The sequence below is a fragment of the Fukomys damarensis genome, unplaced genomic scaffold, assembly GCF_012274545.1.
Source record: "Fukomys damarensis isolate Sample0158 unplaced genomic scaffold, DMR_v1.0_HiC HiC_scaffold_19, whole genome shotgun sequence".
Classification (NCBI taxonomy): domain Eukaryota; kingdom Metazoa; phylum Chordata; class Mammalia; order Rodentia; family Bathyergidae; genus Fukomys; species Fukomys damarensis.
The window spans coordinates 14650227-14664807 of record NW_022900931.1 but is presented as its reverse complement, the minus strand read 5'-3'; the positions used below and the strand labels follow the sequence as shown (position 1 = coordinate 14664807).

Genomic DNA, 14581 nt, shown 5'->3' with positions numbered 1-14581 from the left:
CGATCTTGTTCAAAGTAGTCCCTATGGTCAGAAACTTTTTGTCTAGATATTACCAACATTCATATCAAATTTCACACAAACATGCTTATTACTTTTTGGTAAAGATGGAACAGGCTCCATTTTCCCCACTTTTTAAAAATGGTGTAACTAATCTTAAAATCATTTAACTAATATTTGTAGACAAGGGTGTTGTTATAAACATGAATTATGAATTTGGTGATACCTTAATTATTTTAGAATTTCTCATCACAAGCAAAAAGGAAGCCCACAGATTGCAGGTAGAAATTAACTCCACATATATTTCAGTTAGGTAAAAATATACACCATGCCCTATCACATGTTTTTTATAATACTACCATACTTTTCTGCAGAAACATGAGATTTGAGGAAATTGGGGCTTTTGCTCACTTGTTACTACACAAGAGATCCAAAATTCACAGGTGTCCATATTCATTCTCTAAAACTTCTCCACAACACTTCACTGCCTTTTAATATTGTTCATCCACATCTAAGACTTTCATGGAAAGGAAGCTAAAACTAATCTTGAAATATTATGCTATTAATTCTTTTTTAATAGTCAATTATCATTATTCATTAACACGCCTTCATGAATAATACCACACATAATATGAAGAAATGTTTAATGGTAGTTGTTAATTTCCCGGTAATCATATCAACAATGAAAATATTCATAATTTCATATCAATTTCTAAATCTTTTTCTCCCACTGAAACACTGAAACAATCTTGTCAGATGAGAATTATTAAACGTAACACTATTTGCATTCGATTTGTTCACTGTTTTCAAATGGATTTTAAAAGAGTTTTGTAGGATTTCTACTCATGGATCCGATAGAGTAGCTTATGGGAGAGTACATTCTGAATAAGTGAATGAACAAAAACATTTGAAGAGGAGGTAAAATAATCAAGATTTTAGGGAGGCCAGTATTACAGAGCGGAGAGGAGAAGCCACATTTGGTCGGAGGAGAATACAACAGTTTAATGCACTATTGCCCAAGTGTATTTGTCATTGAACATGAACCTAAGAACCAAGACCTTGCTTGGTTAGAAAATACTGGCAGACAGTATGTGCAGGTTGATAAGACAGAAAGACAAGATTGGAGGTTTAAAATGATGACATCGCATGGACTTAGAAGAACCGAATTTAACGCATCCTGGCTACCTGCTTAAGACATTTACCAAATTTATAAAATGACTGGAGAGAATTGTAGAAAATTTGCCTAGCACCCAAAGTTAAAGGGAAATATTTTGTTTGACTTACCATTAGTAGAAGATGTTTCAGTCCATAGTTGGCTGGCTCCGAGGCAGGGTAGCAGAAGGGCAGGAGTTCACAGCTAAGGAAGACAGCAAAATCAATAAGGGACCTTAACAGAGTCTTTCTGCCCCTTTTATCTTATTCAGACTACTTAGGGTAGATAGCACTCCTGTCCTTAATCCAAGCACCCTCAGGTCTAGCCCAACCCGGGAATCAATCACACACTCTTCATTCAGTCACCTCTAAAAACTTTGGGAGGACATCTGAACACAAACTGAACAGCTATTTTGTATTGTTCCTTTTGTATAGCACACAAAACAAAGAATTATTATTTTAAGTTTTTAAACACTGCTTTTTACCATATGTCAAATCTGAAAAACATCTGCACCTTATCTATGTTTTAATCTTCTCTATTGTTTTATTTGACATATTACTTATAGTCCCCCTTGGGGGCTCTTTCTTCCTCCTCTAATAACTGCTTCCAGAATGTTTCTTATTTTTTGTTTGCCTCTTTGCTTTGGTATGATGGCTTTTTATCTTTCAAATTACCTGTATATTTATCTAATATAGAACATTTTTAAAAAATGTATAATCTTCCTCCTGTGAAGGTTCACATTTCTACCAGACCTTCCCTCTTCCAGTGTGTGAATCTTTAAAGGACTACCCACACTGGAACCAAAGGAATAATTTATAATTAATAAGTAGGCTTAAACACGGGCTAAACAGAGAAGGCAGAATTAATGAACCAAAACTGGAAAATAGAAAATACTGTAAGTAGACTACAAACAACAAAAAAGCAAACAAAGAAAAACAGCAACAACAAAAACCATGTAATATTCATGGACAGCAGAATAGCAGTAGATAAAATGCTGACACTTGGGACTCAAGAAGGAGAAGAAAAGAGTTGAAAATAAGCAAGATTTGAAGTGATCATGACCGAAATATTTTCAAAACTTGGGAAAGTCATTAATCTATAGATTAAATTCTGAGAACACAAATAATTTTATAATTACAAAAGCAATATTTCACCATGACCTAGTTACACTTCAGAAAATTAAAGAGAGAGATTTTTAAAGCAGTTTGTGGGAAACAGCATACTTATTTTTCATTTTTGTTTTTGTTTTTGTACTAGGAATTGAACTAAAGGCTTTCACAATGAGTTACATCCCTATACCAGAGTGCTGGGATTATAGGCATGGGCCACTGTGCCTGAATTACTTGTATAACAAATTTTAAGCGAACCATAATGATAGAAATAGCTGCAGTTCAAGCACACATGATGGAAACTGGCTTGCTTTGGAGCCCTGTATTCAAAGTACTAAATCAAAAACAGTTACCAGCTTGGAATTCCATAGCCAATTGGAGGGAGAGTCTTTCCAACATGAATACAAAAAATTAAGAGTTTTATAAATCACAATAATTGAGATTCTACCACTGAATAAACTGATAAAACAGCCTTTTACTTGAAGTCTCACAAAATCGGGTAATAAAAGCAACAGGAATGTCATTAGTAGCTATACATTGATGACTGTAACCTGTCAAAGTTTTCTTCCTAACAACAAATTACATTTTAGAGTCATTCACAAAGAATGAACAACAGTATTACAGGCATTTATGTTTGTATGTGCATGCACGAGTAAATAATTGTGCATGTATCTCTATGATTTTCTTCACACATTTGATGACAGTATCACTTGTAAATTGAAAAAAAAACATATTATCATTCTCACTTTTGATATTTGCAAAGCTTAGAGTATCTTCCATTTCTAACTATAGAATTCATATTTATTTTTTTGTGGCAAACTAGTAGTCTCTCTTCTAAGTTTTTTTCAAGCCAAGATTAATCTTTCTTTACTTTATAAAAAGGCATCAATCATGGCTGCAACTCCCAGTTCCTTTCTGATAACTACCAGATCTATTTTGAACTGCTGAGCAATTTCCAATTGTTTATTGAAGATTTCTACTGAATATTTGGAAACCTCGACACTCAGACATCTTAACTCCACATGTCCCCAACAAACTACTCTTTAACTCAAACTCATTGCCATGGCAGTAACGTGTCTCTGAAAATTCATGTTATCAATTTAATTTCCAAAGCAATAAGTTGGCCCCATAAGGACAAGGACCCAAGTTCGATCACTGAAACCAAGTCGAAACGAAAAAAAAAAAAAAAAAAAAAAAAGCTGTAAGCCAAAGCAGTAAGTTGGGCCTTTGGGGAAGTGTTTCAGACATGCAGGTTCTGTTCTCATGAAGAAATTAATTTTCCTATTAAAAAGAATTGACAGAGGGATTTTTTAGTTCTCTTGCCCTTCTGCTTCCCACCAGATAAGAAAATAGGAAGAAAGCTCTCACCACACATCAAATGATATTAGCTGGATCTTGGACTTCACAGCCTCCAGAAATTTGAGAAATACAGTTTTGCTCTTTAAGAATGACCCATTCTACTGGCAAAGAAACAGACCTGAGAATCAGTGGAACAGACTGGAAGACAGAAAACAACTTCAGATGTACTCAGCTACATTATTTTTGACAAAGGAGCTGACCATCCCCACTGGAGGAAAGATAGCCTCTTTAATAAATGGTGTTGGAAAAACTGGATCTCAACCTGCCAAAGATTAAAACTTAGACCCTTATCTTTCACCATGCACTAAATTAAAATCCAGTGGATTAAAGATCTAAATATTAAAATAGAAATCCTAAACTTGCTGGAAGATAAGTTAGGCAGAACTCTGGAAGACACTGGCATAGGAAAAGGCTTTATGAACAAATCCTCAGTAGCATGGGAACTAGCAGAAAGAATCAACAACTGGGATCTCATTTTATTAAAAAGCTTCTGCACTGCAAAAGAAACCATCGACTGAACTAAGAGACAACCTACAATGTGGGGAAAAAATTTACCAGCTGCTCCTCAGATAAAGGACTATTACCTGTAATATATAAATAACTCGAAACAATCAGCCCCACCAAATATAAAGACCCGATTCAAAAATGGGCATCTGAAATGAACAGACATTTCTCAGACAAAGAAGTAAAAGCAGCAAGTAAATATATGAAAAAATGTTCCACATCACTGGTCATTCAAGAGATGCAGATGAAAACACTGAGATTCCACCTCACCCCACAAAGAATGGCTGCTATCAAGAAATCAACCAATAACAAATGTTGGTGGGGTTGTGGGGAGAAAGGAACCCTTCACCATTGTTGGCGGGAGTGCAGACTGGTGCAACCACTATGAAAATCAATATGGAGATACCTCAAAGAGCTGGGACGAGAGGTTCCATTTGACCCAGCCATCCCTCTGCTGGATATCTTTCCAAAAGAATTAAAAGAACAATATCACAATGATATATGTGCACCTATGTTTATAGCAGCACAGTTTGTAATAGCTAAAACTTGGAAACAGCCCATTTGCCCATCAATTGGAGATTGGATAAAGAAGATGTGGTTTTTCTATAAAATGGAATACTACTCAGCCATAAAGAATGAGAAATTAGACCCATACATAGGAAAATGGATACGTATTGAGGATATACTCCTAAGTGAATTAAATAAATCATGCATGTGTAAATATCGAGTAGTTTCTCTGGTGTGAATAAACTGTAATAGTACATAAGATCGTAATGAGATAGCTGGCATTGCAAAATGGGAAGAAAAAGGCTAAAGGTGTAGGGAAAGTGGGAAGGGTAGGGAAAAGTTAATAAGGGAAAAAATATGAGAAAATGAACAAAATGGAAACAAAGTGTTTGTAAATGGGGAGGGGAGGAGGGGGTGATGGGAGGGCAAGGGGAAAAATGAGAACCATGACCACCTGCCATGTAAAGGTACAAAATCCCAATAATGAATTTAACTGTACTGTATACCTAAAATGTACCAATAAACTCAATAAAAGAAAAAAATGAAAAAGAAAAAAGAATGCCCCATTCTCCATTAGTCTGCTTTAATAACGCAAATGGGCTAAGCCCCTTGCTCTAAATGTCAGTAGTATCTGTTTCTTCCTTCTCCCCATATTCACTGTGCTCAGAATCTTGTCAGTGCTACTAATAAAGTATTTCCTAAAATACTTCACTTTGTTTTATTGCTGCTGCAGTAGTTTACCTGCCACACTTGAAATTAATTCACACTATTTGTAAGTTGTGTTTTAGTACTTTTCTATTGCCATAATAAATTTGATTTCAGTTTTCATAAGAATAATGGGTATACTACACTTTTATCTCCTTTAGCTCATCATGAATATTTAACTAATTTTACGAGTCAAATAAATGAGCTTAAATGTTAAGAAGTGTGTATACTTATGAATGAAATCTAAATTTCAAAATTTTGTTTTGAGGTGCAGGTGTGAAAGATAAAAAAGACCCAGGAATGGGGAGAGACTGGAGGGAAGAAAAAGGAAGGATTAACAGATGGACAGATGGTGTGTAAATGTACTAGTTCTCCAAGATGAACATCATTATTGTGTACAACAAACACACACAAGAGAGAAACTAAAAAATAATATCTATTACCTGTAAATGTGATTGTTCTGTCTCTGTTTCTGTATCTTAAAATATTTTTTTCTTGAGTACTATTCTCATTGCTGAGACAAATACATGATACTCAAAATTAAAGGAGAAAATCTCTACTCGGCTCACAATCTGTAGATGTTTCAGTCCATAATCATCTGGCTCCAAGTGAGGGTTGTGTGGCAGAGGGACATTACAGAGGAAAAGCAGTCATGGTTGGCAGAAGGCAGCAAAGCAACCAAGGGACCTTAGTAGCATTTTTCTGCCCCTTTTATACTCTATCTAGGTTACTGGGATTACGACAGTGCCAAACCAATCAGTAGACTGATTTAGTAATCATTCACCCTTAATGCCAGCATTGCATCATGAATCAATCACACATTCTAGATCCACCCACTTCTGAAAAAGCCCCATCTATGATCACATGTGGTTTTGGGGGACACCTAGACACACGCTATAACAATCTTCTTCCTGTAGAATACAATATTTGTAAACATTGCATATAAACTTTAAATGGAAATTGATTTAGTTTTACAAACTATATTCTCTCCCAAATGGCTCAAATAGCATATATTTAAATCTACCTTAGACACATACATTTTTACACTGACTTATGTGATTTGGACCATTATTTTTTAACAAAATTTCATGAACAAAGGACACAACCAAGGGTCCTTTAAGCGTATATTAAGTTACTGAGGCTACATTACCTTGCTGAATTTTTAAAATAATAATTCTTTTTATTGCTGTCATTGTCTTTAATATGATTAAATATACATATGATTCAAGATCAACTTAACATTTATTTTTTATCTCTTGCCTATTCTTTTCATAAACGATCTGAAGTCCTCAAAGGAAGGTAACATTCTAACAACTTCCTTGCTTGCATTCATCTCTGGTTTTCTTAAAATAAATATTGTCACTTTAAGTGTATAAGGTGTAGTGAATAGTTCAGTAAGCCTTAACAGAAGAAAGTGAGAATATCAACTCTACTGATATATATAAAGGACGTCACAGAGGAGGTTTAATCTTTTGAACTTTGTGTTTAAAACCTATTGTGTTTACAACTTGGATAAGAGACTTGTTATTTTATTAATGATGAGTGATCACTTGTCACCAAGCTAGAAAAAAAGTGGCATGATAGTGGTAAGCAGTCATTAGACAAACTAAGTGCAAATACAGAACCTATCATTTTAAGAGATCATTAAAGCTTGTAAGATAGAAATTTTAAAAAATGATCATGACAAGGTGAATGTATATTGATAGAAAATGTTCATGTAAATAAAATGTGTAAATCTCAATTTTACAAAATATATGGTAGCCACTTTTTGGAGGTCACATGTATTTTTGACATGCAAAATTTTGTCACACAACTTACATATTTGAGTTTGTACATTTATTGTAAATACATGATAAACTCATCTCATCTTTTTTATAAGTAACATATGGTTAATATCCTTAACATAAATTACTTTAAACATGAATACATTCTCTGTAGGATTTTTTAAATTAAAATAAAAATTTTTGGGATATTTTTCTCTTTGACGTCACAAGATACAACAAAATTGTTAATCCCTGTAATATATACAGGAGACAATATTAGCTGGAATAGTTTACACACTTCTTTAAGTTCATCTTATCAAATTTCTACTTGGTAGATAAAGAATTTCAAAATTTAATAAGCATTAAGATTTCTAGCTGGTGGCCTGCCTTGCAAGTGCAAGGACCCAAGTTCAATCCCCAGTACAAAAAAAAAAAAAAAAATTACAAGATTTCTATACTTTAGGAAATCAAAAGAAAAATAAGAACAATAAGAGCTATCCAAACAAATGGAATGAGCCACTACGAAAGTGTTAAAAGATTAACATAGAGAGTGGTTTAAAAGGCATGACTTTGGACAGCCCTGAAAAAATAGAAACTTTGTATATCTATGTCAATATTCTTCCTTTTTTCCAAAAATTTCTTTATCTCTGGATACACTCATTGTGTCGTGCTGTGGTATATATGTCAATCTACCTACTATTGTATTCATACATTAACTCAAAATCAAAGTAACAATCTACAAACAGACTAATGCAAAACACTGAAGTCACAAAACTGGGATTAGAAATACTATCAAAGAACATGAACCAGCTGGATAATTTGCATGATCACAGCAACTGATACACTCAAGAAAAGCATGCTGACACTGTAGTAGAAAAACTAACTTTTTTTTACTATATTATGCATAATTATTTATTCTGTCTGTTATTTGGAGTAGAGACACATTCCACTGGTATTCTGACAATCTACTTTTAGTACTCCTGACAAAGAAGGCCAGACCATTTTATCTTGTTGATTTTCTGGGTTAAAAACAGAAACTTCCATTAAACAAATAACAATTAGATATGGATGATGGGAAGTAGGGACAGTGATCTTCTCCTGCCTCATACACACATACTCACATGTGCGTACAGAAGAAAAAATTATTGGAAACTACAGATCCATTCTATTGAAATTGCAAAACAACCTAAGTACGTTTCAAATTTACACAGCCTCGAGACTCAGGCTACAAAAATTTAATCAATATGTCCAGGATGGTTCTTGACTGTCTTTGGTTATCTAGGTTTTCCTTTATTCTAAATTCCATTTTATTACAATGGTGCTGTACATGGTCTGAGTACAAACTACAATATGATTATTTTCAGGGAAGTAAAGGAGCCTTTACTTTATAAAAGGTTGACTATAAGGTTTCTTTAAAGGTCACATCCTCAGGTGAATTCTAAATTGATACAATAGGAAAAAGTCTTGATTTACAGAGAATTAGGAGAAAAAAAGCCTTACTAGGCAAAGAAAGATACAATGGCACCATTTTTGTACAATTTTATATTTTTACTCCTTTCTTGGCTCCAAATAAAACACAAATTTTAATTTGTCAATCATGTTACTTCTCTGCTGAGCACTCTATAATGGTCACCCATTTCTCTAGAGTAAAAAGCAGTTGGTTTATTGGCCCAATTATCTCTGATTTTTTGAAGAGAAGCCCCACCTCCTACACTCATTATAGTCTATCTGTCACTGTTCATAAAATTTGACAAACATCCCTTGCCATAGGATTTTCATCCTAATTTTTTTTCTCTTTTGCTCTGTGTTGTTTTCTCACAAAAGTTGGTAACTAAACTTCCTATTTAATATTTCAGCACGCCCAACTGTTTGTTGCACATTCAAAACTTCACACTGTGCTACCTCTTACTCCTCCTCGTCTTCCTCCTCTTCCTCCTCTTCCTCCTCCTCCTACTTTAAATCCAACTCTTCATTTTCTGTCACTTATCTATCTAGCAACTTAATGCTGGCTCTCTATAAACCTCAATTGGTTAAGCGATCTTCATCAAGAGATATTTATTTAACAGCCTATGTCAAGAGCTAAAAGCAAAGCATGGCACACAAAAAGAATTAATTATGACTTAAAATTTTTTACAATAAGTAAGTATTTATTTTAACACTTTGTAGTATATATTACTTTTAAAACTTACTTAAAATACAAAAAATTAAAACAAACACTTTTTATCAGACACCATTATGTATTAGCTGTTTATTTAAATCACCTGTAGAAATTAACACAAAGTCCAGTTGACTATTTCAGAGCACACAGTTTATTACAACCTTGTGATTCCTCGTCTTCGTGACACTTTTCCTGAAACATGCAATAAGCAGTTGACTTATATATGCCTACCTTTTTAAGATATGTGCTCAGAAAAATTGAAAATTTAGCCATGAATCATTTCAAAATTATCAGAGGAACTTGTGAAACAATACTTCCAAGAGCGACCACATTTTTTTTCTTGAAACATACTAAAATTGAATAGTGTTGCAGTAAGGAAATAACAAGAATGTGATTTTACCGCGACTTTTCTTTATACTGTCACCAAAAGATGGTTAAGTGTGAGAAACAGGCAGGTCCAAATTTGTTTGTAAATTTGAGAGATATATAGCTGTGGAATAAAAATACATGTATAATTGCTGCTTTATTGCCACATGTCCCAGAATGGTTAAGGTGACAAGTAGAAACAGTATTTTAGGGTGCCACAATCCTTTATACACCTCCTTTCACTTTGTCCTTTCTTGGCACCAAGCCATGCTTGCTACAGAGTGGGGAGGGAAACGTGCCTACAAGGAATGAAAAACTAAGTCTGTGGCTTAACTGAATAAGATATTTGAGTGAGACTGAGCAGAGGAAGGAGCACACATAGGCGAATGTCTAACGAGTCAAAATGTAGAAACATCAGAAGAAAGAAATTATCTATAGCTATATAAAGAGACAGATGTGGAAACAGTAGAGTAAAAAATGGGAAATGAGGCAAGCACAGACTTCTAGACTTACTGTCTAAATAAGAAGTGTTAACTCCTCCTTTGTTCACCTACAGTGATTTGTAAAATCAACTTTGCATGTACCAAGCCTAGAAAGTGAAATTATTCCCCTGCTTTTACATTGGTACTAGTGATTAGGGCCCTAGGAGAGCTCTACACAACTTACACAATTTATGTAAGTTGGGAAAATATCTGCGTAGAAAAGGAAGCTCAGGAACAAAGCACGAAAAGAGAAGAAGACAGTCTCTCTATGAGGCTCACAGGACAATCTCCAAGTATTACATTAGGATAAACAAGAAATAGTTACAGAAAAGCTGCAAAGAAAAACTGCCATCAAAAATTTCAAATTTACATTAACATTGCATATAGTGAAAAAGAAAAACACACAGTACAGTGATTCTGGTGTATGTATCCATGGGCTCTTTAGAGTCTATTTTTGGCGAGAAATGAACTAATTTCTACAACTAATTTTGCTAATCCTACACAGGTGTTGCAAAGGACAAAATTTACTAAATTTATGTGAGAAGAAAAGACAGAAATTTTGAAAGTGTTGCAAGAAGCAAGGCCATTAGAGGATAAATGTTATAAAGAGTGCAATGTGAAAATTATTGTATTGCTCTTTATAGAACTGAAAACCATTTACCACCCACCATGCCATTTTTGATGCAGAATCACATTTTACCTTGTTCTTTTTGACTCAAAAATAATTATGCCCTGTATTTGTTACAGTAATAAAGATAATAATGATTTGCTCTTATAGCATACTTTTCCTCTGAAGAGTTTAAGCACTTTAGAGCAAACTATTCCACTCGTCTTCATAAGAGCCCAGCAAAGTAGGCATATAGAGATAAATGGCCATAAAAGATGAATAAAGGAAAATGTTTTAACCTGGAGAGTTGAATTCTTATTCGTCTTGGTTGTTTGAGCCCAGACATGTGGAGCCTGCCTCGTGAACATGGGCTTGGAATTCTCCCAAGATTCCAAACATTTTTTTCCATGATATCTCGGGTAAATGCTGAACATTTTTATTGCTTGAAATTTTGTCCTGACTGAAATTGAGATATATGGTCAAATTTTCTACCTAATGGTATTTTACTGAAAGAATAAAGATACTTTTTTTCTAAAGGGCACAGAAAGTAGTGATATCCATTCTTTAAAAACACAGGTTTATTTAGTAGCTGTTTTATAATACAGTACAATTCCTGTGTTCATTTAGAACCAGAATTAATAGATATGTACAGGTGAAAGATTTTTAGAAATATTGTACTTAAACATTTGTAAGAAATCCATAAGTATAATAAAATTCTTCATAGAAAATATCATGCCACCCCCAGAACTAGGAAATGAAAAAAGTGTTTGTCCTTTGGCTTTCTAAAAGCAAAGCTAAGTGTTAATCCTGTTGACTCTGAGATGTGAGCTAACTATTTCATCTTGAAAAATAGAGAGTTTGACTCATTTTTAAGTTATAGTTTTTGTTGTTGTTGTTGTTGTTTTTTGCTACCGGGGTTTGAACTTGGGTCCTTGCGTTTGCAAGGCAGGCCACCGAACCACTGAGCTAAACCCCCAGCCCTTAAGTTATAGTTTTTAAACAATTAAGTTTAGTCACTAGCGGAATGTGTTCAAGTATGACAAGAGTTCAAGATGTAGTCAAATGTGCCTGAATCCTCTTTGTTTTACCTTGTAATAGACATTAAATGCTATTTTTGCTTCCTAATTAACAGCCAGTCAATCACCTACCTAATTTAGATTTGAGAATGTTTAAAATGGACATTTAAAAATGGTGAAAATCTGTAATGTCAGCCACTTGTGAAGCTGAGGCAGGAGGAGACCAAGTTTGAGGCCAGAATGGGCAACCTAACAAATCCCTGATTCAAGAAATGTACAAACGAACAAATTATTTCTGGGGGAATATAGCTCCAACGCAGAACACGAGGCATTAGGTTCAATTCCAACACAAAAGAAAAAATGGTGTCAATTATGGCCAATTAAGTTAAAGTTAGTATTTTTTTTTTCACTAACTGGAATCAGTGTATTATTTGGACTATGCTATTTTGCTATTATGATCATTATCACAATCCATCCAAATTATTCTACAATATTAAAGGATTAAATATTTAGTCTACATTTATATTTACTTATTCTAATATCATTAAAAAATCAATTCAACAATTATGCTTATTTCCACACTGGCAAAAACACAACATCCGTTCTGCCAAATTCTATGCACTGTCCTGCATATCTGACAGGGCTACGGGTCTCCTGTATGCCACCAACTCTGTCGATTAGATTTGAGAGTGAAAACAAATGCAGCGTTTCTCATGAAGATGTATAAGGTGTAACTATATTCTAAATTTTTTAAAAGCTGATTGCTAAGCATAGTAATTTAAGGGTTATATTCACTCTGTGTCTGTGGGGGGTGCAATTGATTGACTAGGGCCAATGCTGATACTGTAATTGTTTATTTGCCCTGTGTCTCATTCCATGTTATTATTGTATTGTTTTCTGGTTTCTATTTTAGGTATAGACGCTCTACTTCTAACTCCGAGTGGTAACATCAGGTGATTAGGTAGGGAGATCAATGCTAAGAAGAGAGAAAGAAAGATCAACAGGCAGATAAACGGATGAATGAGTATAATGGGGCAGGGGTAGGAGCAGGACAGGGAGAGAACAGAAGGAAGTAAGCAGTGAGCCGAGAGCATAGACTTGAATCTGAAAAGTCACCTTTGAAAAATATCCCATTATCCTTGTTTTACAAATTAGGCGCCTGAAACGCCCGGTGATGAAGCAGGAGGCCCTACGTAAAATGGCCGGGGAAGAGGATTCAGTGTGCACTGTGCGCAGACCTGGAAAACGTGGAGGCTGATGAATAATTTGCGATTGGATCATTGCTCTCTCTGAATAAATAAAAACGACTGCTCATGTTAGGGTTGGAGATCAACTGCGTATTTGCCACATAATTGTAAATCATAGAAACATCAAAAAGCATCAGCTAAGGGGATTTCCGAAAGTACTTGATGAATAAAATAAGGACGATGTGCCTTGCAAAATCTGAATATCCAGTCTGTTTTGGAGACCAGATTTGAAAAAAATGAAACTAATTTTTTACCATTCCCATTTCCTTCTGTGTGTAAAATTTCCTATCAAGTCAATCGCAAAGAAATCGTGCTTTTCAGCCATTATTGTTTTGGGCATCTGGAAATCCTATTTAGACTTTTACAATCTCGTCTTCATCCGTAACTGTATTGATTGGGATCTTCCGTCTTACTGTTAAGCACTCTGGGATCACACAGATTTTGAGTCTTCTTGAGATTGTGAGCCCCTCCGCTGTCGCTCAAGTTGTGCTTCCTCTTCATTGTATGGTGATAAGCAGCAGTGCCTGGCAGTAGGGAGAGTCGGGTACCACAGGCACATCCATTCTTAGACTGTGGAATGAGATCATGTACTGAGGTGGGAAATTTATTTTTATTCTGCCCATGAATTAAGAAATTTATCTAAGAGTGTCACCATATGTAAATTCTACAAACTTCAAAAATTGAAATTGGTTTCACATTATAGAAAGTGCAAAGAAATCAATGCCTGTTGACACCATAGCTTTTGCATTCTTAAGAACTTTGTTGTTAAGTTGAACTATCCTAGAAAATGCAAATGTGATGCATCTATTTCCAAATCTTAAAAGTTTTGTTATTCATTAGCTTTATAGATTAGCATTTTTAAGTAAATTTAATTTTTAGATTTTGAGATTATATTTTCACAATTATGAATTATCACCTGAGTTTTGTGTACTACAGATAGAAATAAATTCATATTTGAAAAACAAATAAAAGATCTCAATAGTATTAGTTCAATGCTATATTTAGTTATCTTCTATATAGTCATTCTCCCTTTGTGATAAACACTTTCTCAAGTTATCAACAATTCATAAAATTATTTATGACAAGGAGTTCACATTTGATGGCATTCTAAAATGGCAAATCCTGTGATGTAATCATTATGACAAGTAGATATTTAATTATAAGCTCTTTCTATATTACTTAACTTAGAGCATAATACAAAACAACCTTATCTGAACTTTTAAAACAAAAAAGTTATAGTCTCAATTCTTAAAAAATAATTCGGTCCACATCACTGGTCATTCGAGAGATGCAGATGAAAACAACACTGAGATTCCACCTCACCCCACAAAGAATGGCTGCTATCAAGAAATCACACAATATCAAATGTTGGCGGGGTTGTGGGGAGAAAGGAACCCTCCTCCATTGTTGGTGGGAGTGCAGACTAGTGCAACCACTATGGAAATCAATATGGAGATACCTCAAAGAGCTTGGACTGGAGGTTCCATTTGACCCAGCCATCCCTCTGTTGGGTATCTTTCCAAGAGAACTAAAAGAATCATATCACAGAGAAGTATGTGCACCCATGTTTATAGCGGCACAGTTTGTAATAGCTAAATCTTGGAAACA

At 34.5% G+C, this 14581-nt stretch overlaps 1 long non-coding RNA gene across 1 annotated transcript in view; it reads right to left on the bottom strand.

Moving 5' to 3' along the window:
• Window positions 1-1294: 1294 nt before the first annotated feature.
• Window positions 1295-14581, bottom strand: part of LOC117286838 — a 133440-nt gene continuing 120153 nt past the window's right edge. The window contains exon 4 of the long non-coding RNA XR_004517937.1: window positions 1295-1354. This is a non-coding gene — a long non-coding RNA (uncharacterized LOC117286838). The remainder of the gene's footprint in view (window positions 1355-14581) is intronic.